Here is a 12982-nt window from a genome sequence, read left to right on the forward strand (position 1 = left end):
CAAATATTTATGCCACTCTTTCTACTTTACTGCCTCATTCCTTCAGCTGTAAGCTCTGCAAAGGCAAGATATTTTTTCATTGCTCTATAGACTGTTGTACCTAAAACAGTTCATAGCAAACACTCAATAAACATGTGCCATATGAATAAACAAATCAGATAAAATCTTCAAAATAATGTTAAATATTTATGCTAATAGTGGACCTCCCTGTCTAGTTCTTAATTTGAATACTCTAGCAGTTAATAAGTTTGATGTTAGTTTTTGACAAATGGACACTGTTATACTTAGATTTCTATTTCTATACCTATTTTGCATAGAGTTTTATTAGGAATGGTTGTTGATTTTCACACACTGCTTCTTGGGGGGTATCTATTGATACAGTCTTACGGGTTTGTTTCTTTATGTTATTGATATAGTAAATTATGTTGATAAAATTAGTAAAAAGTATTAAAGTCCATGGTCTCTATAAGGAAAAAGATAAAATCTTAAAGATCAGGAAATGACTATGGAAAGGTAAACCATATTTCTAGAAGGAAAAATTCAATATAGAAATGTCAATCCTTGGTGGTTGCATGGGTCGCCATGGGGATGGGGCTGTTCCCGGGGAGGCTGTGATGGGTTGACAGGTGTGTGACAGCGGGAGCTGCTCTCGGCACAAGCATGTACGGCAAAGGCTAGAGTAACAACAGTGCCGTCCCATCTGACAGCCAGGCCCAGGAGAAGTTAGCAATCTACGTATATGAGTATCTGCTCCATGTAGGAGCTCAGAAATCAGCCCAAACATTTTATCAGAGATAAGATGGGAAAAGAACATCACTTTGCGGGAGCCATCAGGATTCTTACATTCTTGGTGGTGTGTATTTTGGGGTCTCTACTGTGCAGCTCCAGAAAGACGGGAAACATGTGGACATTCAAGTGAAGCAAAAGCCTTCCATGATTACAGTGCTGCAGCAGCTCCCAGTCCAGTGCTAGGAAACATTCCCCCAGGAGATAGCATGGCAGTAGGCCCTGTACCACCAGGGTTCTTTCAGCCTTTTATGTCACCTCAGTACCCTGGAGGTCCAAGGCCCCCATTGAGGATACCTAACCAGGCACTTGGAGGTGTCCCAGGAAGTCAGCCATTAGTTCCCAGTGGAATGGACCCAACTCGACAACAAGGTCATCCAAATATGGGTAGGCCAATGCAGAGAATGACTCCTCCAAAAGGAATGTTTTGGGTGGCCCCGGAATGCCTGGAATGAACATGGGCCCAGGTGGTGGTAGACCTTGGCCAAACCCAACAAATGCCAATTCAAGACCATGCTCCTCAGCATCTCCTGGGAATTATGTAGGTCCTCCTGGAGGTGGAGGGCCACCAGGAACACCTGCTGGGGACCAGCCCCAGCTGATCCAGGGTATTCGAAGGAGAGATGGCCTAGGCGACTATTTATATGCTAATTAGAGATATAGAGAACAATAGAATGAGGATAGCTCAGTAGGAAAATTCAGTGGAGAAAAGAAGCTGAGTAGCTTGGTTTACGCGGGAGACCAATAAAACTTCAAGACAAGAAGTTTGCACCACTTACGTAGGCCGCAGGCGCCCTCTCGAATAGCGAAGGTACGTCACCCTAGACACCTTCTCGAGTGGGTCTTAGAAGCCCAGGCATAATTAGTAAGCGTGGTGGGTTCCGCGCTCCAGATGGAGACTCAGCTGGAAGTTAAAGGGAAGAATGACATGGGGAGACCAAGCGCTGGTGAACAAGGCCCATAGCTTTATTTTCAACAGGGGCTTTTATACCCTAAGTTACACATAGAGGATAATAGGGGATGCAAAGTCAGCAGTCTTTGATTCTTATCAAAAACCAAGGTTTCTTTCCTGCAAATTTATCGTATACAAATGGTTTAGGTGATTTACATCATCTTCTGGCCAGAAGGCCTACTAACATTTTATGACTCTTGACAAGGACTTATCAACAAAGACTTATTTTCTCTAAGAGTAATTATTTTAAGGTTTGGCACCATCTTCCAAAGATAAAATTGCATTCCTATAGGGCGGATGTGTAATGGGCTTACAACAAAGGAAAGAATTTATTACCTTAAGGGTCTAAAGTTACTAACACCAAGGCCACTACTTATTTTTTCTATATACCAACTATTAATTAATACACATTCAAGGATACAATTCAGGGGATGTGAAAACTTGGCAACAAGCATTGACTCATCAATGAAATCCTTTACTAGTTTATTCTGACAGTTTTTAACTCTCTGAGAGGCTCTAAGCTATTTGAATATCTTAAGCTTCCCGTGCCTCTGGAGGCTAGGAGACTGAACAATCGTATGCACAGCTGCAGGAGTCCGGGTAAACTTGTCAGGTGAGTTAGAGAGCCATCTGAGGGGTTTGGATTTAAACACTCCTAATTGCCCAGGAACTTTATTAATTGGAGCTGTAAGTTAACTCTTTGACAGAGAGAGAGAGAGATGGTGGTAGGGGACAGCCCCCAGTAAAGTCAGAGGTGAGAGCACAAAGCAATAAAGTAGGCAGACTCTGGTTTTTTGGGGGGAAATGCTCGAGAATATCCGGGCGGACTCCTGAGGCTCGATCCCGCCTTTGCGTATGCCGAGCCTCCTTCCTCATGACCTTTGTCATGAGCAGAATGCCTCACCGGCTCCCCGCATCTCCCCCTTTTTTATTTCTTAAAACAGCCAGATGTAGCTCAGTCGCGAGCCTCTGAATGCTCTGCCGAAGAATCCTGACAATACAAGGAAGAATGATTATTAGAAGTAAAATTAAAACAGCCAACGTAGCATAGCCAAGGAAGGTAGACAGAATATTTTTTCCTGAAATGTAGTTAGAGAAAGTATGGAAGAAATCATTTGCTGTTCCAGCGGCAGTAAAATCTAATCGGGAGTGTTCCAGGGTTGCTATTTGATTGTGAAGTTTCCCTAAGTCTAAGCTAATGTCAGAGCTGTTCCAAATACCTGAAATATGGTTTTTAATCTTTTCCCATTCAAAATCTGTCTCATTTACTTTCAGGGGTGTTACACATATCCACAGGTAGTCAGCATGACAGGACAATGCCATTTTCACCTTTAAAGCCTGCAATTCAGTCCCAATATGTATTACTGCTTCCTCTAGGGCATCTACCCTCATTTCTAATTTCCTGTCTATAGCTTCCTGTGTTGCCAATGCTAAAGAAACATTTTTGGACATAGAATCAACATATTGAGCAGTATGTACTTGTTGAGTCAATGATATTGCTGCCACAGTAACAGAAGTAATTGCACTTATCAAAGCTGCTATTCCCAAGATAAGTAAGCCCACAAACCGTCGTGTTCGCATTAAATCCTGCAGTTGTTGTAATACAGCAAGAGCATAATTCAATAAGTGGTTACATCATAAGATAAGGTGGACGTTGTAACATTACAAAGGAGCAAACATTATATTGAGGATTTAAACAAGATGAAACAAGGAGCAGCTGTAGGCATCGGCTCGGCGGAGCAGTGTCCGCAGCATCAGGAGGCAGAACGCGAACGGCAGGCTGTGGGCCGCGGCGTCTACGGCGGGCGGAGGGGCGGGGTTCGCGGACTCGGGCTAGCCGCCGCCGCTTGGGCTCCGGGCGTTTCCTATCGCCGGCGGGAGCGCGCCGGTCTGGACTGCATTCCGCGGGCGCGCTTTCCTCTCTGGCCCTCACTCGCCGCACAGACTTCCTTGCTCTAGGTCGCGGGGTGCAGCAAGGAGGGTGCGGGGCGCTGCTGGCGGCGCGGAGGAGAGAGCTGGCTGGGGGAGGGGGAGCGAGCGAGTGCACGCGCCGCGAACCTGGTCTTTGGGGAATGTGACATGACGAATTTTTCTGAGATCCAAATCGGAGAATCTGCATTCTGTAAAAATATATAAGCATACCCTCTCCCACAAGTTAGCAACACATCTGGCCTTTTACACTCTACAGTAAGGAGGTCTTTTTACTTGACCAGGGGCCGAGTCGTAGCCTGTAATTCAGGCATCTAGTGTCTCATCATTGTAGTCTGCCCCTGTGTGTTTACGTTTAAGTGATTAATTACAATTTGGACATAACTTTTTGTCTAGCTGTTTCCCTAGGGATATGAAATTTATACCTTAAACCAGCTGCATTTTGATGGTGAATTTTGCGAGAATTTTTGGCCTTATCAATCTTTTTATGTAAGTTTAAAACAATTACTTCAGTCAATGCATCTACCAAGGCATTTCCTTCATGTAAAGGGCTGGGCAAGTTGAAATGGACTCTAATATGTCCCACAATATATTTTTTATCTCTGTGTTTAATCTCTTTTTGTAAATCAGATAACAAGGAGAAGATAGTAGTTTTATTTTTTGGAATATTAGCAGTTTCAATATGAGGAAATAACCCCACAATCTATCTGGAGTCAGTCAAAAGATTAAAGGTGTGGTCTCTTAAATGTTGAAAAGCCTAAATAACTGCTCAGTCTTGACATTTTATTCCCTTGAATTAAAAGATCTTTTAAAGGCCTTGGAACTGTAACTTCCTGCACCCAAAAGGCTAGATCACTAGATCCAAATGTTCTGTGGCTCTTAGCTTGAGAAGTCAAGTTTTTTTTTGTCTGATAGTAAGGTAAAAGTAAAAGCTGTGTTACTCTTTGACCTTTATTAATTTGTACAGTTTTGTTAGGCGGTGAGATCAAAACTTTTAATTTTTCCAATATAATCAGAATCTACTACACCATGCACCACCGAAATTTCTTTTCTTTCTTTTTTTTTTTATTTTGAAAAGAAAGCGAGCTACACCCCAGGACAAATCTTACAATGTCCTCAGGTAGGGGGCCAGCCACTCCCCTTGGAATTGGAGTAAGCGGCACATCAGGGGTTAATATTGTTGCTAAATCCCCTTTCGCTTTTTTCCTAGCCTGGATGAGACCCCCCCTGAGGAGGTTTTCTCTAAGGAGCATGCTCTGCATATTGTGCACGCAGTCTGTTTTAAAAGCTCCACTGTTCAAAAAACTTTTTATCTTCCTCAGGCTTAGGCAACGCTTTGAGAGGCTTTGGGGGCAAAGTGGGGAACTCCTGGGTCCTGGGAGGCACAAACAGAGGTGGTGGCGATCACCTTAAATCAGAAAGTGGTGGATAAGTTTTTTAAAGGTTTGTGCAGAGGGGGAGGGAGCTCTCCAGGGCGCTCGGCCGCAGCGTCCTGTAAGCCCTCTCCTTCCTCGGGAGGTAAAGCACTTTCTCCCTCCTTTTTTTTTTTTTTCAATAGCAGAAATTATGATCTGTGCAGAAAGTGGAGACTCACCACCATCAACCGCTATAGCCTCCCTCAAAGGCTATTTAACAGCCTCATGACAGGGGTCCAGGACATTTCTAATCATATTTCACAGAGCCAATAAACATTTGTCTATTCTTAGATGCAGAGAAACCCATTTTTTTAAAATTTTTTTTTTGAGAATATTTTTATTTATTTTGTACCTTCTTTACCCTATCTAAACTGCAGAGGGGACTAGAAAAGAAGCCTCAAGGTGAGGATCAAATTTATCCTTGGGACTAGAGAAAATCCTTCTCCGGGAAACTCCTAGTGGAGGCCATTTACCCCCACACGGAGGAGGAGGCATGGGGGGATGGGAGCGTCCCGTATTTCTCTTCTCCTGCTCCGGAGATCCTTTAACTGTTTGGTGACTAAATCTTACAAACTGTCTGATCGGGGATGTTTCCCTCAAGCTCCTAGGAGCGGATGGTCTGACAGGGGAAGTTTCTCTTAGGCCTTTTGGGGCATCTTTGTTTAAGAGATGCCAATCTCCATCAGAGTGATATTTAGCTGTTATCTCGCCTAAATTCTCTTTTTCTTTTGGGGAAGGCTGATTTTGTTTTTCATCCCTATCTTTAAGTTGTTCCTGAGTAGTCATGGCTGCTAACATTTTTCTTAGTTGCCGATAGTCAGGCGGGTCTTCGTTTTTCTCATTTTCCTCAGGTTTAACTACAGTTTCAACATCATTTTCCTCTTTAAAAGTTACTCTTTTAGATTTAGGGGCAGGTTTAGCTACAGCATTTTCTTCACTATCCCTTTTAAGATGTACTTTTTCTGAATCAGGGGCAGGGTCTAAGACATCTCTAATGATATTCCATAAGGAAAAGGCGTCATTAGGCACCTTTTCTGAGCCATGTTCGGCATGGTAAGTTTTTAGCTGTTTTCCTACTTTTTCCCAGACATCTAAGTTAACAGAGCCTTCGTCTGGAAACCAGGGACAGTGCTCTTGTACAAATGAAAGAAATGATTGAATGGCAGATTTTTAAACTTTGATTCCTCTTTTACCTAATAACTGTAAAATTACTCCTATAAAGAGCTGTCTTTCATTTGATTCAGTATTACCCATGTCAGAAAATTAAGTATAGTAAAAGATTTTGCTTTAAGCTATCAAAAGATCAGGCTTTTCTTTGGCCTTTTAACTTCAGAAACTGTTTTCTCTCTCTAAGTCTAACTCTTGAACACTTTCAACACTTCCCACTCCTCTCGCCCTGTCTATCCTACAGGGGGGTCCGCGGCACCCTCGAGTGGGGTCCTAGCCGTCCCGAACACTGGAAGAACAATAGGGCTGATGACCCAGATTGTCCCGGGGGAGGAACAGTAGGCTGATGGCCCAAACTGTTCCGAGGGAGGAGCAGTAGGGCTGGTCACCCAAACTGCTCCGTGGGGGAACAAGAGGGCTGATAACCCAGTTGTTCCGAGAACGGGGAGCAATAGGGCTGGTGACCCCAATTGCTGGGAGCTTACCTTCGAAAGTCCCTGTTCGGGCGCCACCTGCTGGGGACCAGCCCCAGCTGATCCAGGGTATTCGAAGGAGAGACGGCCTAGGCGACTATTTATATGCTAATTAGAGATATAGGGAACAATAGAATGAGGATAGCTCAGTAGGAAAATTCAGTGGAGAAAAGAAGCTGAGTAGCTTGGTTTACGCGGGAGACCAATTAAACTTCAAGACAAGAAGTTTGCACCACTTACGTAGGCCGCAGGCGCCCTCTCGAATAGCGGAAGGTGCCTCACCCTAGACACCTTCTCGAGTGGGTCTTAGCAGCCCAGGCATAATTAGTAAGCGTGGTGGGTTCCGCGCTCCAGATGGAGACTCAGCTGGAAGTTAAAGGGAAGAATGACATGGGGAGACCAAGCGCTGGTGAACAAGGCCCATAGCTTTATTTTCAACAGGGGCTTTTATACCCTAAGTTACACATAGAGGATAATAGGGGATGCAAAGTCAGCAGTCTTTGATTCTTATCAAAAACCAAGGTTTCTTTCCTGCAAATTTATCGTATACAAATGGTTTAGGTGATTTACATCATCTTCTGGCCAGAAGGCCTACTAACATTTTATGACTCTTGACAAGGACTTATCAACAAAGACTTATTTTCTCTAAGAGTAATTATTTTAAGGTTTGGCACCATCTTCCAAAGATAAAATTGCATTCCTATAGGGCGGATGTGTAATGGGCTTACAACAAAGGAAAGAATTTATTACCTTAAGGGTCTAAAGTTACTAACACCAAGGCCACTACTTATTTTTTCTATATACCAACTATTAATTAATACACATTCAAGGATACAATTCAGGGGATGTGAAAACTTGGCAACAAACATTGACTCATCAATGAAATCCTTTACTAGTTTATTCTGACAGTTTTTAACTCTCTGAGAGGCTCTAAGCTATTTGAATATCTTAAGCTTCCCGTGCCTCTGGAGGCTAGGAGACTGTGAACAATCGTATGCACAGCTGCAGGAGTCCGGGTAAACTTGTCAGGCGAGTTAGAGAGCCATCTGAGGGGTTTGGATTTAAACACTCCTAATTGCCCAGGAACTTTATTAATTGGAGCTGTAAGTTAACTCTTTGACAGAGAGAGAGAGAGAGATGGTGGTAGGGGACAGCCCCCAGTAAAGTCAGAGGTGAGAGCACAAAGCAATAAAGTAGGCAGACTCTGGTTTTTTGGGGGGAAATGCTCGAGAATATCCGGGCGGACTCCTGAGGCTCGATCCCGCCTTTGCGTATGCCGAGCCTCCTTCCTCATGACCTTTGTCATGAGCAGAATGCCTCACCGGCTCCCCGCAAACACCCATCATGCCTAGTCCAGCAGATTCAACCAACTCTAGAGACAATATGTATACTTTAATGAATGCAATACCTCCAAGACCTAACAGGCCTAATTTTCCAATGGGCCCTGGATCAGATGGTCCTATGGGTGGATTAGGAGGAATGGAGTCACATCACATGAATGGCTCTTTAGGCTCAGGAGATATGGACAGTATTTCCAAGAATTCTCCCAATAATATGAGCCTGAGTGATCAGCCGGGCACTCCAAGAGATGACTGCGAAATGAGGGGAAATTCCTTGAATCCTTTTCAGAGTGAGAGTTCCTCCCCTAGCATGACAATGAATGTGTGATCCATTACCAAGTCTCCTCACAGAAACCACAGTGAGTCAGCAGTTCACAGCACTACTACGGGAAAAAATTATTCACCACAGTGTACAGTTAAAGGAATCTCAGTCACACCAAACCAACCTTTTTATTTCCTGCTCTATCCCCGATTTTGTGAAGAAAGTGGGTCCAAACATGATTCGAATAATTGTACGGAGCAGCACATTAGAAGTGCCCTCAACTGAACTTCAAATGATTATCTGTGTATGCATATGTGTGGGAAAGAGAATGTACTGTATGTGTGGCTCAGGAGGGCTGAGAGGAGCCACTCCACTTTCAAGGTCAGCAGGGGCAGCGGTGAGGAGATACCCCTCCTCCAAGGTAAGGAGCAGTGGCTGCGCTTTGCTGGAGCAGCCGTGAAGAGATACCCCATGTCAAAGGTAAGAGAAACCGAAGTGAGATGGTAAGTGCTGTGAGAGGGCATCAGAGGGCAGACACACTGAAACCATAATCACAGAAAACTAGTCAATCTAATCACACGGACTGCAGCCTGATCTAACTCAGTGAAAACAAGCCATGCCATTTGGGGCTACGCAAGACTGGCGGGTCATGGTGGAGAAGGCTGACAGAATGTGGTCCACTGGAGAAGGGAATGGCAAACCACTTCAATATTCTTGCCTTGAGAACCCCATGAACAGTATGAAAAGGCAAAATGATAGGATACTGAAAGAGGAACTCCCCAGGTTGGTAGGTGCCCAATATGCTACTGGAGATCAGTGGAGAAATAACTCCAGAAAGAATGAAGGGATGGAGCCAAAGCAAAAGCAATACCCAGCTGTGGATGTGACTGGTGATAGAAGCAAGGTCCGGTGCTGTAAAGAGCAATATTGCATGCTGCTGTTGCTGCTGCGTTGCTTCAGTTGTGTCCGACTCTGTGTGACCCCATAGACGGCAGCCCACCAGGCTCCCCCTTTCCTGGGATTCTCCAGGCAAGAACACTGGAGTGGGTTGCCATTTCCTTCTCCAATGCATGAAAGTGAAAAGTGAAAGTGAAGTCGCTCAGTCGTTTCGGACTCTTAGAGACCCCATGGACTGCAGCCTACCAGGCTCCTCCATCCATGGGATTTTTCTAGGCAAGGGAACTGGAGTGGGGTGTCATTGCCTTCTCCAGCAATATTGCATAGGAACCTGGAATGTTAGGTCCATGAATCAAGGCAAATTGGAAGTGGTCAAACAGGAGATGGCAAGAGTGAACATCGACATTCTAGGAATCAGAGAACTAAAATGGACTGGAATGGGTGAATTTAACTCAGATGACCATTATATCTACTACTGCGGGCAGGAATCCCTTAGAAGAAATGGAGTAGCCATCATGGTCAACAAAAGAGTCTGAAATGCAGTACTTGGATGCAATCTCAAAAAGAACAGAATGATCTCTGTTTGTTTCCAAGGCAAACCATTCAATATCACAGTAATCCAAGTCTATGCCCCAACCAGTAATGCTGAAGAGGCTGAAGTTGAATGGTTCTATGAAGACCTACAAGACCTTTTAGAACTAACACCCAAAAAAGATGTCCTTTTCATTATAGGGGACTGGAATGCAAAAGTAGGAAGTCAAGAAACACCTGGAGTAACAGGCAAATTTGGCCTTGGAATACGGAATGAAGCAGGGCAAAGGCTAATAGAGTTTTGCCAAGAAAATGCACTGGTCATAGCAAACACCCTCTTCCAACAACACAAGAGAAGACTCTACACATGGACATCACCAGATGGTCAACACCAAAATCAGATTGATTATATTCTTTGCAGCCAAAGATGGAGAAGCTCTATACAGTCAGCAAAAACAAGACCGGGAGCTGACTGTGGCTCGGATCGTGAACTCCTTATTGCCAAATTCAGACTTAAATTGAAGAAAGTAGGGAAAACCAGTAGACCATTCAGGTATGACCTATATCAAATCACTTATGATTATACAGTGGAAGTGAGAAATGGATTTAAAGGACTAGATCTGATAGAGTGCCTGATGAACTATGGACAGAGGTTCCTGACATTGTACAGGAGACAGGGATCATGACCACCCCCAAGGAAAAGAAGTGCAAAAAAGCAAAATGGCTGTCTGGGGAGGCCTTACAAATAGCTGTGAAAAGAAGAGAAGCGAAAAGCAAAGGAGAAAAGGCAAGATATAAACATCTGAATACAGAGTTCCAAAGAATAGCAAGAAGAGATAAGAAAGCCTTCCTCAGTGATCAATGCAAAGAAATAGAAGAAAACAACAAAATGGGAAGACTATAGAGATACCAAGGGAACATTTCATGCAAAGATGGGCTCGATAAAGGACAGAAATGGTATGGACATAACAGAAAGAGACGATATTAAGAAGAGATGGCAAGAATACACAGAAGAACTGTACAAAAAAGATTTTCAGGACTAAGATAATCATGATGGTGTGATCACTGACCTAGAGCCAGACATCCTGGAATGTGAAGTCAAGTGGGCCTTAGAAAGCATCATTACAAACAAACCTAGTGGAGGTGATGGAATTCCAGTTGAGCTATTTCAAATCCTGAACGATGATGCTGTGAAAGTACTGCCCTCAATATGCCAGTAAATTTGGAAAACTCAGCAGTGGCCACAGGACTGGAAAAGGTCCATTTTCATTCCAATCCCAAAGAAAGGCAATGCCAAATAATGCTCAGACTACTGCACAATTGCACTCATCTCACACGCTAGTAAAGTAATGCTCAAAATTCTCCAAGCCAGGCCTCAGCAATATGTGAACTGTGAACTTCCAGATGTTCAAGCTGATTTTAGAAAAGGCAGAGGAACCAGAGATCAAATTGCCAACATCCACTGGATCATCGAAAAAGCAAGAGAGTTCCAGAAAAACATCTATTTCTGCTTTATTGACTATGCCAAAGCCTTTGACTGTGTGGATCATAATAAACTGTGGAAAATTCTGAAAGAGATGGGAATACTAGACCACCTGACCTGGCTCTTGAGAAACCTATATGCAGGTCAGGAAGCAACAGTTAGAACTGGACATGGAACAACAGACTGGTTCCAAATAGGAAAAGGAGTATGTCAAGGCTGTATATTGTCACCTTGCTTATTTAACTTATATGCAGAGTACATCATGAGAAACGCTGGGCTGGAAGAAGCACAAGCTGGAATCAAGATTGCCGGGAGAAATATCAATAACCTCAGATATGCAGCTGACACCACCCTTATGGCAGAAAGCAAAGAAGAACTACAGAGCCTCTTGATGAAGGTGAAAGAGGAGAGCGAAAAAGTTGGCTTGAAACTCTACATTCAAAAACTAAGATTGTGGCATCTGGTCCCATTATCTCATGGCAAATAGCTGGGGAAACAATGGTTACAGTGACAGACTTTATTTTCTTGGGCTCCAAAATCACTGCAGATGGTGACTGCAGCCATGAAATTAAAAGACGCTTACTCCTTGGAAAGAAGGTTGTGACCAACCTAGATAGCATATTGAAAAGCAGAGACATTACTTTGCCAAAAAAGGTCCGTCTAGTCAAGGCTATGGTTTTTCCTGTGGTCATGTATGGATGTGAGAGTTGGACTGTGAAGAAAGCTGAGGGCCGAAGAATTGATGCTTTTGAACTGTGGTGTTGGAGAAGACTCTTGAGAGTCCCTTGGACTGCAAGGAGATCCAACCAGTCCATTCTAAAGGAGATCAGTCTTGAATGTTCTTTGGAAGGAATGATGTTAAAGCTGAAACTCCAGTACTTTGGCCACCTCATGCGGAGAGTTGACTCACTGGAAAAGACTCTGAGGCTGGGAGGCATTGGGGGCAGGAGAAGGGGATGACAGAGGATGAGATGGCTGGATGGCATCACCGACTCAATGGACGTGAGTTTGAGTGAACTCCGGGAGTTGGTGATAGACAGGGAGGCCTGGCGTGCTGTGATTCATGGGGTCGCAAAGAGTCGGACACGACTGAGTGACTGAACTCAACTGAACTGAACTGATGTTATACGGACACTCGCACATACATACATTGACCCACAGGACATTGTAAAATACTATCACAGGACATCTTAAGTAGAAATGAGTAGGGACTTTTATTTCATACTTTTTTTCATGTTTACATTTTAATTATTAAAAGTTGCTCCTGCCCCTCCCTGAACAATTTTGTGCTGTGTATATCACTGCTTTATATAAGTTATTTTTCTTTCTTTTTTTTTTTTTTTCAGTGTTACAGCTCTGTTTTATTTAGAAGATAGCAGGAGAGTGAGAGAGAGAGAGAGAAGAGTGCACACACGCGGGAGAGAGAGTCCATGAGAAAGCGCTTTGGCTCCTGCTTGTATATGTTTTTTCCTCCACCTGGGCCTGCCCTATGCAAACTGGGCTTAGCCAGGAGTGCTGTTTGTTCTGCTTGAAGTCTTCACTCTGGTCCTCGGACCTTCCTTTGACATTCCTTGTATTTTAGCCACCGTCATTTTGGACTCCTTTTCCCTATTCTACCCACCTAACATTCCCCCCTCAAGAGATGGGAGGCCCAATTCTTTGGGAATAGGGGCAGCGAGGTCTTTCTGGCTACTTCCTGCTGAACTGGGACGGTGAGGGGTATTGGGCCTCCCCCTCTTGCTAGTCT

The 12982-nt window shown here is 43.9% G+C and overlaps 1 pseudogene; it reads left to right on the forward strand.

The window, feature by feature from the left end:
- The first annotated feature begins 660 nt into the window (after nucleotides 1-660).
- LOC147376451 (single-stranded DNA-binding protein 2-like) lies at nucleotides 661-8535 on the forward strand (annotated as a pseudogene).
- The last annotated feature ends 4447 nt before the right edge of the window (nucleotides 8536-12982 follow it).

This window comes from Bos grunniens, chromosome 3, assembly GCF_055505025.1.
Source record: "Bos grunniens cultivar Pamir isolate PY7600 chromosome 3, Bosgru_T2T1.0, whole genome shotgun sequence".
NCBI lineage: Eukaryota > Metazoa > Chordata > Mammalia > Artiodactyla > Bovidae > Bos > Bos grunniens.